Here is a 10,610-nt window from a genome sequence, read left to right as displayed (position 1 = left end):
TTCTGTCGTTTCGTAGAATATCTAAGCTTGTCTTTGACATAGCTCAGCTGAGAAGTGGGGCATGCGGTGGAAAGAAGATGGGATCTCACATTAGAAGATCCAGTTTGGAGTCTCAGCTCTGTGGCTGACCAGCCTGGTTACTTTCGGCAAGTCACTTCCCTATTCTGAACCCTCGCTTTGTAAGATGTAAAATGGATAATAATGTAATAATTCCTGGTCTACTCTTGTAGGGTTGTTGTGCTGATTAAGTAAAATGAATATATGAAATCATTATGCAAATATTCCTTATGATCACTGGCCCCACAAAGGTGAAGCTAATGAGGCTGCTGACCCTTGCCTATAAAGCCACAAGTCCTGGTGTTTGCATAACATGCTCTTGCAAAATGTCCTTTCCCAAAATCTCCAACGAGATAATATCATTGTCTGCATCTTGTGTTTAATGTGAGAGGATCTTGGTCCTTCACAATTCTGTGGAAAAATTCGTTCATTCATTCATTCATTATTCATTCTTTGTGGCTGGGATATGAGATAGGAATTATTGTTCTTTAACTTCAGTTAAGAAAACTTTTAAATTTCACTTAAAATTTTAATTCCCGGGTAGCCAGAAAATGGAATATTCTCATCCAACCAGAAGGTTTTTAGGTAGTGTTTAGAATACAAGCTGGAATAAACATTGGCTTTAATACTTAACAGTAATTCTTGATTAGTTTAGACTGAGGGATATAAATATGGCTTTATAATGTTACTTTCAAGTTGATATTTTCAATATGAAAAATAGCTGGCAGGTAAAGCATTAGGAGAGAGCTTCCAGCAAAATTTCTTGGCTTCCTCAAATTACTGTGTAATACTAGGTGGTTTGTTTCATCTCCTTGAGCTGCAAATAAAATGGGATCATAATAATGCTATTCTTAAAACCTTCATGTCCCCTGCAGTACCTCTGAGGGGCTGTGATTCAGGGTTATGGTCAAATAAGGGAAAGATTATTAAATAAAGAATTAGTTTATTTTTCCTCCACTCTCACCTAAACTTCTTCTGGATTTGAAAGACTTTTTTGTTAATCAGGGATTTCTTTTTCAGCTTCATCTTTTATTTCTACTTTCCCAATCTACTCAAGGAGTTATGCAATTATTTTGCCACTTTAACAATATTAACTTTCCCTTGAAGTTTCTTCTGGTTTTTATTTATTGGCTCCTACAAAGACCTCATTAGGGCTTTACACTACATCATTGGCAGGATAATTTAAAGAACTTCATTTAAAAATTTATTGTGATATAATTCACATACCCTGAAATTCACCCTTTTAAAGTGTATGAATCATCAGTTTTCACTATATTCACAAGGTTATGCAACATCATCAATGTCTAATTCCAAAACATTTCCATCACCCCAAAAAGAAACCCAATTCCCATTAACAGTCACTCCCCATTCTTCCTCCTTCCAGCCCTTGGCAGTCACTAATCTTTCTGTCTCTACGGATTTGCCTATTCTGAACATTTCTCATAAATGGAATCATGCAATATGGGGCCTTTGTTTCTAGCTCCTTCCACTTAGCATGATGTTTTCAAGGTTTGAGCAGTGTATGTCAAAACTTCTTTCCTTTTTATGGCCAAATAATATCCCATTGTATAGATACTCCACATTTTACTTCCATTCATCAGTTAATGGATATTTATATTGTTTCCACTTTTTGGCTATTCTGAATAATGTTGCTGTGAACATTCGTGTGCAATTTTTGTGTGAACATATATTTTTCAGTTCTCTCAAGTGTATACTTAGGAGTGGAATTGCTGACTCATATGGTAACTCTGTGTTTAACATTTTGAGGAACTGCCAAACTTTTAGCCAAAGACCCTGTATCATTTTATATTTCTACCAGCAATGTATATGGTTCCAGTATCTGTACATGCTGTCTGTGCTATGCTTGTTGTCTGTCTTTTTCATTATAGTCATTGTAGTGGGTGTGAGGTGATCTCTCCCTGTGGTTTTGATTTGCATTTCCCTGATGACTAAAGATGTTGAACATCTTCTCATGTGTTTATTATTGACCATTTGGATAATATCTATACAAATCCTTTCTTCATTTTTAAATTGGGTTATTTGTCTTTTTATTGTTGTTTTATACGAGTTATTGTTTTTTAATATTCTGGACACTAGACCATTATAACCTATGTGATCAGCAAAATTTTTTCTTCCATTCTGTATGCTCTTTTCACTTCCTTGATAGTGTCCTTTGAAGCACCAAAGTTTTTAAATATATAAGGTCCAATTTGTATATTTCTAATTTGGTTGCTTGTGACTTAGGTGTCATATCTAGGAAACCATCTCCTAGTCCACAGTGATGAAGATTTACACCTGTATTTTCTTCTAAGAGTTTTATAGCTTTAGTTCTTATATTTAACTCTTTGATTCATTTTGAGTTAATTTTTGTATAGATCTGAGGTAGGGAGTTTCAACTTTATTCTTTTGCATGCAATATCCAGTTTTCCCAGCACTGTTTGTTGAAAAGCCTATTCTTTCCCCATTTAACTGTCTTGTTATCCCTGTTCAAAATCAAATGACCAAAAGTCTATGGGTTTATTTCTGGATTTACAGTTCTATTCCATTGACCTATATGTCTCTTCTACAAATCTAGATGCCAGATTTGTAGTCTTGAGAAGAACCTCATATTTTAAGGAGATTGTTTAAACTTGTAAGTTTACATTTAGAATCTAGAGGTATAAGTTTTCACTCCTTTGAATTCATTTAAGGAAAAATTAAGTTTTCTAAGATAATTGCCGTCATGATAAATATCATGAAAACAATCTGATTTGAGAACTCTCTTTTGATCTGATATTTGAACCCAAATCAGAGTAATAACTGTGATTTAATGTATTTTTCTTTATGTTGATTAAACTCATTATATTGTTATGAAAATATGGATTACAAAAATTATATGATGTCGAGTCTCAAAGTCTGGGTTCAAGATCCTGGCACTTACTGCTGTTGATCTTGGATTGGTCACTTTGTAGCTCTAAGCTTCACTTTCCTCCTATAAAAACTAAGACATTTCTGACCTATAGCTGCTTCGTAGGAATGTTGTGAGCCTCAGATTGAGCTAATGTGCTTGTAAGTACCCTGTAAACTGTAAAATGTCATGGAGATATTTAATTGCTGTACACAGCCCTAATTATTGATATTAATTAGTTCTCTGGAGAATCTTTTCATAGGTGCTCTAAAAAATGCTCTTCATTTTTTTCCCTAGGCCTTAGAAAGATTTCCAGAGTTGTTTTTATTTCATTTTATATTTTTTGGCCTAAAAGCTTTCTGAGATTTTCCCCTTTCTAAATTTAGTACTTAGGAAAAAAATGCAAAAAAGTAAAACATCTTTCCCTTCTGTCTCACACAATGTGCAGTACTTCTATTGCAGGAGTCAGCAACCTTTTCTGTAAAGGGCCAGATAGTAAATATTTTAGGCTTTGTGGGCAACATAAGGGTTCTTCTTCCCTTTTTTGTTTTGTTTCATGTTTTTTTTTTTTTTTTTTACAATCCATTAACTATGTAAAAACCATTCTTAGCTGGAAGGGCTGTAAAAAGACAGGTCTGACTGATTTTGGTCTGTAAGCGTGTTGTGGACTTTTATTTTATTGAGTTTAGCACTATATCAGGTTTTAGTTACATCCACTAGTTACAGTCCTGTACATAAAAAAGAGTTACTGGTTACTTAGCCAAAGAAATGTTATGTGTTAATTTTTATCCTAACAGTACAGCAAAACAAAATTTTCAGTTGAAACAGTGTGAGTCAGTTTGTTTTCTTGGATTATGTTTAGTCTCTGATTGAAACTGGTCTGTTCAGCCAGGGGTACAGATACTGTTTTGAGTAACTGGCTGGTTGTAGTACAATTCATATTGATATATTACAGGATCAAAATAGACAGGACAGGACACAAGTAATGATTGCTGAATCCAAGCAACTGCCAAGTAGGAAGCAGTTTTTAAAATTGAATCATATCATTTTTAGAAAGACATGGGCCCAATGACACTTTTTGCTCATCTTTATTTTCATGGTTTCTTTAAAGTTGCAATGATGTTAAGGATTCCAAAAGTTATCTAAACACACTGTGCTACTGAGGGCAGGAGGAAATAGAAATTCTTATACATTAGTGGTAGTGGTGTAAATTGATACTTCCTCTTTGAAGGGTGATTTGGAAATATCTATCAACATTAAAAATATACCTACCCTTTGACCCAGTTCTTCTGCTTCTGAGAATTTGCCCAGTAATTACAACCCACACAGGCAAATATTGCAGCATTGTTTATAGAGGCAACATACTGGAAATAACCTAAATGCCCAGCAATAGACCAGTATTTTAAAAATACGGTACACATATATAGTGGAATATTATGCAGTCCTTTAAAAGAATGAGAATTATTGATACAGAACAATCTCTAAGATGTATATCCTAAAGCAAGGTATAGTACTAAATAAGTTACAGTATATAGTTAGTCCTCCTTATCCAAAAGTTCTGCATCCATGGATTCATTCAACTAAACTCAGGTGGAAACCATTGGAAAAAAATTCCAGAAAGTTCCAAAAAGCAAAAATGGAATTTTCTGCACATTGGCAACTATTTATATAGTGTTTACATTTATTAAGTATTATAAGTAATCTAGAGATGATTTCAAGTATACTGGAGGATGTGTGTAGGTTATATGCAAATATTACATTTTATGTAGGGACTTGAGATTTTCACATCCTTGGGGGTTCAGGGAATGAATCCCCTGTTGACACCAAGGAAAACGGTAGTATGTACAGTAGCTACTATGTGTGTAAAAAATAAAGCATATATACACACATGTGGTTTTACATACATATAATATCACTGGAAGGATTTCAATAACATTAAACATTGTCAGTAATTAACATTTAATTCTCATAACAACTTTATTAAGGGAGGTAACATTATTCCCATTTTACTGATGAGGCACAGAGAAATTAAGTAACTGCTCAAAGGCACAAGAATCTGGTAACAAGGTTACTCTATTTCTAGAGCAAAGGACTGAAGGACTAAGGGTCAGAAGGAGACAATTTTCACTGTACATCTTTTTCAGCTCTGTGTGTGTATTACTTAAAAATTATGCATTACTTAAAAAATTATTTCTAAAAATTTGCCTATTCCATTAGGAAAATGGGCAAAAGACTATCATGAGCACTGTTTACAAGATAGTCAATCTTACTAATTTTCAAAGATATTGCAAATTAAAATAATTTCTTAGCTTCAAAAAGATTAGAAATGTTGATAATGCTTATAGTTGGGGAGTATGAGGAACTGGGCCCTAAGAGGATGAAGTCATGGAACCTTTTAGGAGAGGAGTCTAGTAATGGGTTTTGCTAGTCAGTCTGTGCTGCCGTAACAAAGTACCACTAACTGGGTGGTTTAAACATCATTTATTGTCTCACAGTTCTGGAGCCTAGACCTATATCAGAGAATGTTCATAGCAGCACTATTACAATAGCCAAGACATGGAACCAACCCAAGTGCCCATCAACAGATGACTAGGTTAAAAAGATGTGGAGATACATGTGTGTGTGTGTGTGTGTGTGTGTGTGTGTGTGTGAATATTATTCAGCCATAAAAAGATTGAAATATTGTAGCAACATTGATGGACCCAGAGAGTTTTATGCTTAGTGAAATAAGTCAGCCAGAGAAAGACAAATACTATATGACATCACTTATATGTGGAACCTAAAAAAATAATATAAATGAATGTATATACAAGAAGAAACAGACTCACAGATGTAGAAGACGAATTTCTGGTTACCAAAGTGTGAGGGGAGGGACAAATTAGGAGTATGGGATAAACAGATACAAACCACTATACATAAGATAGATAAGCAATAAGGATTTACTGTATAGCACAATATCTTATAATAACCTATAATGGAATATAGTCTGCAAGAAAACCCCAAAACTCTGAATCACTATGCTGTACACCTGAAACTAACACGATATTGTAAATTATACTTCAATTAAAAAAGAAAAATTTTCTCTCTTTAACTCACTAGTTATGCTGAAATAAAATCAGTAAAGGTAAAAAAATACTTATAGAGAAAATAGTACAATAATAACTGTCACCCAGTTCAACAAATAACAAGATTTTTGCTGCCTTTTTACACGTACATACAGTATGCATTTCTTAAAAAATTTAAAGAAGACATTTTCTTACAAAGTCTCAGTGCCATTTTCATGCTTAACAAAATAACAATTCTTTGATTAGTTGGTATCATGTAATAGCTGGTCCATAATCTAATTTCCCTAGTCGTCTGAAAAATGGCTTTCTAAGACTCTAAGTTGGTTTGAATCAATATCTAAACGAGGTCCACACACGTTACATTTGATTGCTCTGTTTCTAAGGCTATTTAAATTAGAGCAATCGGCTGTCACTTGTATTTTTTTTTAGATGCCATTATCTTATTGCAGAATGGACTCAATCGACATATGCGTGCATTTACCGAAAAAAAAATCCACACACTTCAAAGGAACCAAACATTGTATTTTGAGGTTCAGGAAGCTGGTTTTATTTAGAAATATTTCAAGTAGTTACAAAGACACAATATTTCTAAATTCATATAAACCTCATAAGGTGACGCATAGGTCCATCCGTGTCACATCACCGCATCACTATTTAGCAAACCCTCTGGTCGCCACAGGTGCAGCCTGTACAGCAGGGGGCAGGATCACCTCCTGGAAGCCTAGAGCTTAGGAAACTCCTCTCAACGTTAAGCAGAGAGAATGGTTTCAAGTAAATCACAAAGATAACTAAAAGAAAAAGTTTCCTCTGAACACAGAAATTAGGTAAATCTCCAGAGAATGGGGCGGTAAGGAAATATCTTAATTAAATAATACAGATTATAGATATTTTAGTTGAAAGAGCAATTAGACTTGGTTTAACGGGGCAGGGGTATCAAAGTGGGTAAGAGAGATGGTGGACGACCGAAGGGAGAAGAGCGAAGAGTCGGATAAATAGCGGTGAGTGGCCAGAGAAGGGTGGAAACCTGCTCAGACCATTCACCCCTCGATGAAAGAAACCGAGACTCAGGGGAAGCCGCCACGGCGAGTTAAGTCGAGCGAGGGACGAGAGATAATCTCAGGGACTAACTCCAGGTGTTCGAAAGGTAGTGCGGTAACCGGTTTTTCCAGAGATTGGAACAATCCGGCACAAGCAATCGAGCACCCACTGGGAGAGCAGCCTCCAACGCGAGCCCCACCACGCCCAGGACGAGACCTGCGAAATCCGGGACACGCCCCCAGCAGGTGACTCAAGCGGCGTGAGTTGGAGCCGCAGCCATCCGTGCCTCCGCCGCGGGAAGTAATCCCTGGCCGCGCCGGCTCCGAAGGGAGCTGGGTGAGAGCCCTCAGGACGTGAGTTCCGGGAGCGGTGAGTGTGCAGCCAATCGCTGCAAAGGAGGGTGTGGCTACCTCGGCCCCGTGGATTCCTCCGCTCGCGCTTGCAGTGCTGAGGCCGAAGACGCCGCCATTTTGGATGCTGAGCCTTGATTCCGAGCTCTTCCTCTGGGGTTTTCACGTCTGGGTTTGGCCAGGTGAGTATGGCTTCTTTAGCGTCAAAGGTCTTTGTTTTCATCTTCACACTGCGCTCCGGATTTAGAGGTCCGTAGCCCAGACCTTGCGGTGGCAGGTGAGGAGAAAGGGAAGGGTCCTGGTTGAGGGGGTCAGGCCGGAGGTCAGGCCGGAGGGGCAGCTGCGCAGGAGGCTTCCTGAGGCCGGGCCCGTGGGCGTGGCAGGGCCGCCAGCAGCTTGGAGACCGAGGGTCCTGGGTCTCTGACGCCGCCCAACTTTTCTGTGTCGTCCTCTCTGCTCTGAGGTGTCTCTTCTCGGGGCGGAAACGGCGCGGCCTGGGCTTCGTCGCCCGTCGGTGACAGGGCCTAGCCTGCGCTTTTGGCGACTCCTTTACTCGATTTCTTCTGGCTCAGGGCGACTTCAGTAAGGTCGTTTGCCCTGTGCCCGCCGAGTCTGTTCGCTTCCGAGTTCGGCAGCCTCCCGCGGGCGGGGCGGCCTCCTCGGTGCCCGGGCGCAGTTGCCTTTTTCTTGAGCGGAAGCAACAATCAGCGACTTCTGCCCCCTTTCGCAGATCCCTACCTGTCAGATGAGCGGTCTAGTGAGGTGTCTGTGGCCCTGTCCTTGCCTCCACGTTCTGTTCTCAGCACTCCTCTTCCGGGTGCTGGAGGCAAGAGGACTCCAAACTCTACCTGCATAAAGTTTTACCGGGAACGGGACCCAAGAGCGTCCTTTTGCTAATTAGGTAATAGGAAGGACACAGCCCCTTTCACTTCTGTAGTAGTAAAGCTGAAACTAAGAGCTGGTCTTAACTCTTTCGGGAGATTGTAAATTTTTTTCTATTGTGCCTGCGTATTTATTATTTTTAAAGTTTGTATTACAAAATTTTGAACAGACAAAAGTAAAGACAATGAGTTCTGTCCTTATCCAACTTCAACAACGATCAATTCAGGGCCCATCTTGTTTTATTTATAGCCCGTAATGTATTTAAAAAGACAATAGTTGCTATATATTCTCCCCCGACCCCCCAGAAGCCTTTTTATTCTTGTACCTATAAACCAGTAGTCCACGAAAAATTTTGTTTTTATAGCTTCTTCAGAACGCCATCTTTTGGGGTTGGAGGACTTTGTAATATCCTTTTATTAGAAGCTAAAACAGTGTTTTGAAACTTAAGTGTTAGCATTATGTTTTAAAGTTACGTAGTTTCTTAAGTCTTCTCATTTTTAAAGTAGCGTTATTTTTTATCTAGATTGTTTTCATTTTTCCACTCTTAACTGTGCTTCTGGCTTCTCAGTGATCAGGAGCTCCAGAACCCGCAACTTTGGTCTACTTAATTTAAGCCCTTATTCCTTTAAAATCAAAATCAAGTCCCAATGACATGTAGTGTATTCTGATTTAAAAATAAAACTAGACAAGAGTGTAGTCTAAAGAAAAATTTCAAATATAGGGGAAGTACTATGCATATGAATACTAATTATAGCATTATTTTGTATGGCAAATGTCGAAATGTTGGAGGATATTTAAAAATGATTACTCAGTGAAATACTAGGCAGCCATTAAAGTTGTAAGGACTAGCAGATATAAGTGATAAAAGAATTCAGTAGTGCTCAGAGTCCATGATTACAACTTTGTAAAAAACATGCTTTAAGATAAACTCTTGGCAAAAGGTATACTCAGTGAATTTTTTATATTTATTGAGAAACAAGATAAAGATACTTTAATAATGGCGACACATTTCAGTATTTATAGCTCCTTGATGAAAATCTTGATGGTCTCTGAATTCTGTAGCCAATCCTTTTCTTGTGAGTTACACATGATGCTGCTGGTTTCGTGGTCTTTTATTAAATTTTCAATCTTGCTTAGTTTGGTCAGTGAAGATCAGATTACAGTTTATAGTGTGAAAATACAGTAAACTTGGCATTCTGTAAGTGATAGTTTTTTAATTGAAGTACAGTCGGTTACAGTGTGTCAGTTTCTGGTGTACAGCACAGTCATGCATATGCATACATGTATTCGTTTTCATATTTTTTTCATTAAAAGTTATTATAAGATGTTGAACATAGTTTCCTATGCTATACAGAATAAAATTTTTAAAAGATCTATATATATATAGTGGCTAACATTTGTAAATCTCAAACTCCCACGTTTATTCCTCCCTACTCCCTTTCCATGGTAACCATTAAGATTGTTACTAAGTCTGCCAGTCTGTTTCTGTTTTTGTAGATGACTTCATAGTGTCTCTTTTTTGATTCCACATGAGCGATATTATATGATATTTTTCTTTCTCTTTCTGGCTTACCTCACTTAGAATGATTATCCCTAGGTCCATCCATGTTGCTGCAAATGGCATTATTTTATTCTTTTTTATGGTAGAGTAAAAGTATACCACAACTTCTTTATCCAGTCATCTGTTGATGGACATTTAGGTTGTTTCCACGTCTTGGTTATTGTAAATAGTGCTGCTATGAACATTTCAAATACAAAAGTTTTCCTATAAATATGTAGGAAAACTATATATATAATATTAATATAAATATACATATATTTATATATATATAAAATGTCATTCTAGGCTATTGTTAACTTTGTGTCCTCCCTTGCCTGCTTGTTACTTTTTGGAGCTAGAAGACTTAACGCTGGTTTCTTAGGGCTTAAAGATCTTTTTTGCTATTTTTAGCTATTTAATTTTTTTTGGATTAAACAAAGTTCAACAGGTTTATTTTTTTTTTTTGACTCTTAAAAAATTGAAGTATAGTTAATTTACAATGTTGTTAGTTTCAGGTGGACAGCAAAGTGACTCAGTTACACATATATATCTATGCTCTACAAATTTTCGTTTAATCCTCATACTTGTGTTTTGAAATGTGAGAATTCATGTAAATATTAATGCTAACTTTCCTTAAATGTTTGATGGAATTTCTTTAAATGTTTAAAAGAGAAGCTACCTGAGCCTGGACTTTCTTTTGGAATGGTTCTTAATGTTAGATTCAGTTTTTGTAATGTATAAGGGACAATTAGATTTTCTATTTCTTTGTGTCAGTTTTGGTAAATTGAGTT

At 37.0% G+C, this 10,610-nt stretch overlaps 1 protein-coding gene across 2 annotated transcripts in view; it reads left to right on the top strand.

Moving 5' to 3' along the window:
- IST1 (IST1 factor associated with ESCRT-III) overlaps positions 1–10,610 on the top strand; it is a 33,676-nt gene that overhangs the window by 1,305 nt on the left and 21,761 nt on the right. Inside the window, exon 2 of one of the 2 annotated variants that reach the window (XM_072967664.1) lies at positions 17–146. The gene's annotated coding sequence lies outside the window, so the exon portion shown is untranslated. Of the gene's footprint in view, positions 1–16; positions 147–7,466; positions 7,580–10,610 lie in introns of those variants that run through there. The other variant, XM_006199713.4, reaches the window with a different exon arrangement.

This window comes from Vicugna pacos, chromosome 9 (assembly GCF_048564905.1).
Source record: "Vicugna pacos chromosome 9, VicPac4, whole genome shotgun sequence".
Taxonomy (NCBI): domain Eukaryota; kingdom Metazoa; phylum Chordata; class Mammalia; order Artiodactyla; family Camelidae; genus Vicugna; species Vicugna pacos.
The sequence above is the reverse complement of the archived record's forward strand: the minus strand, read 5'-3'. Positions and strand labels throughout refer to the sequence as shown.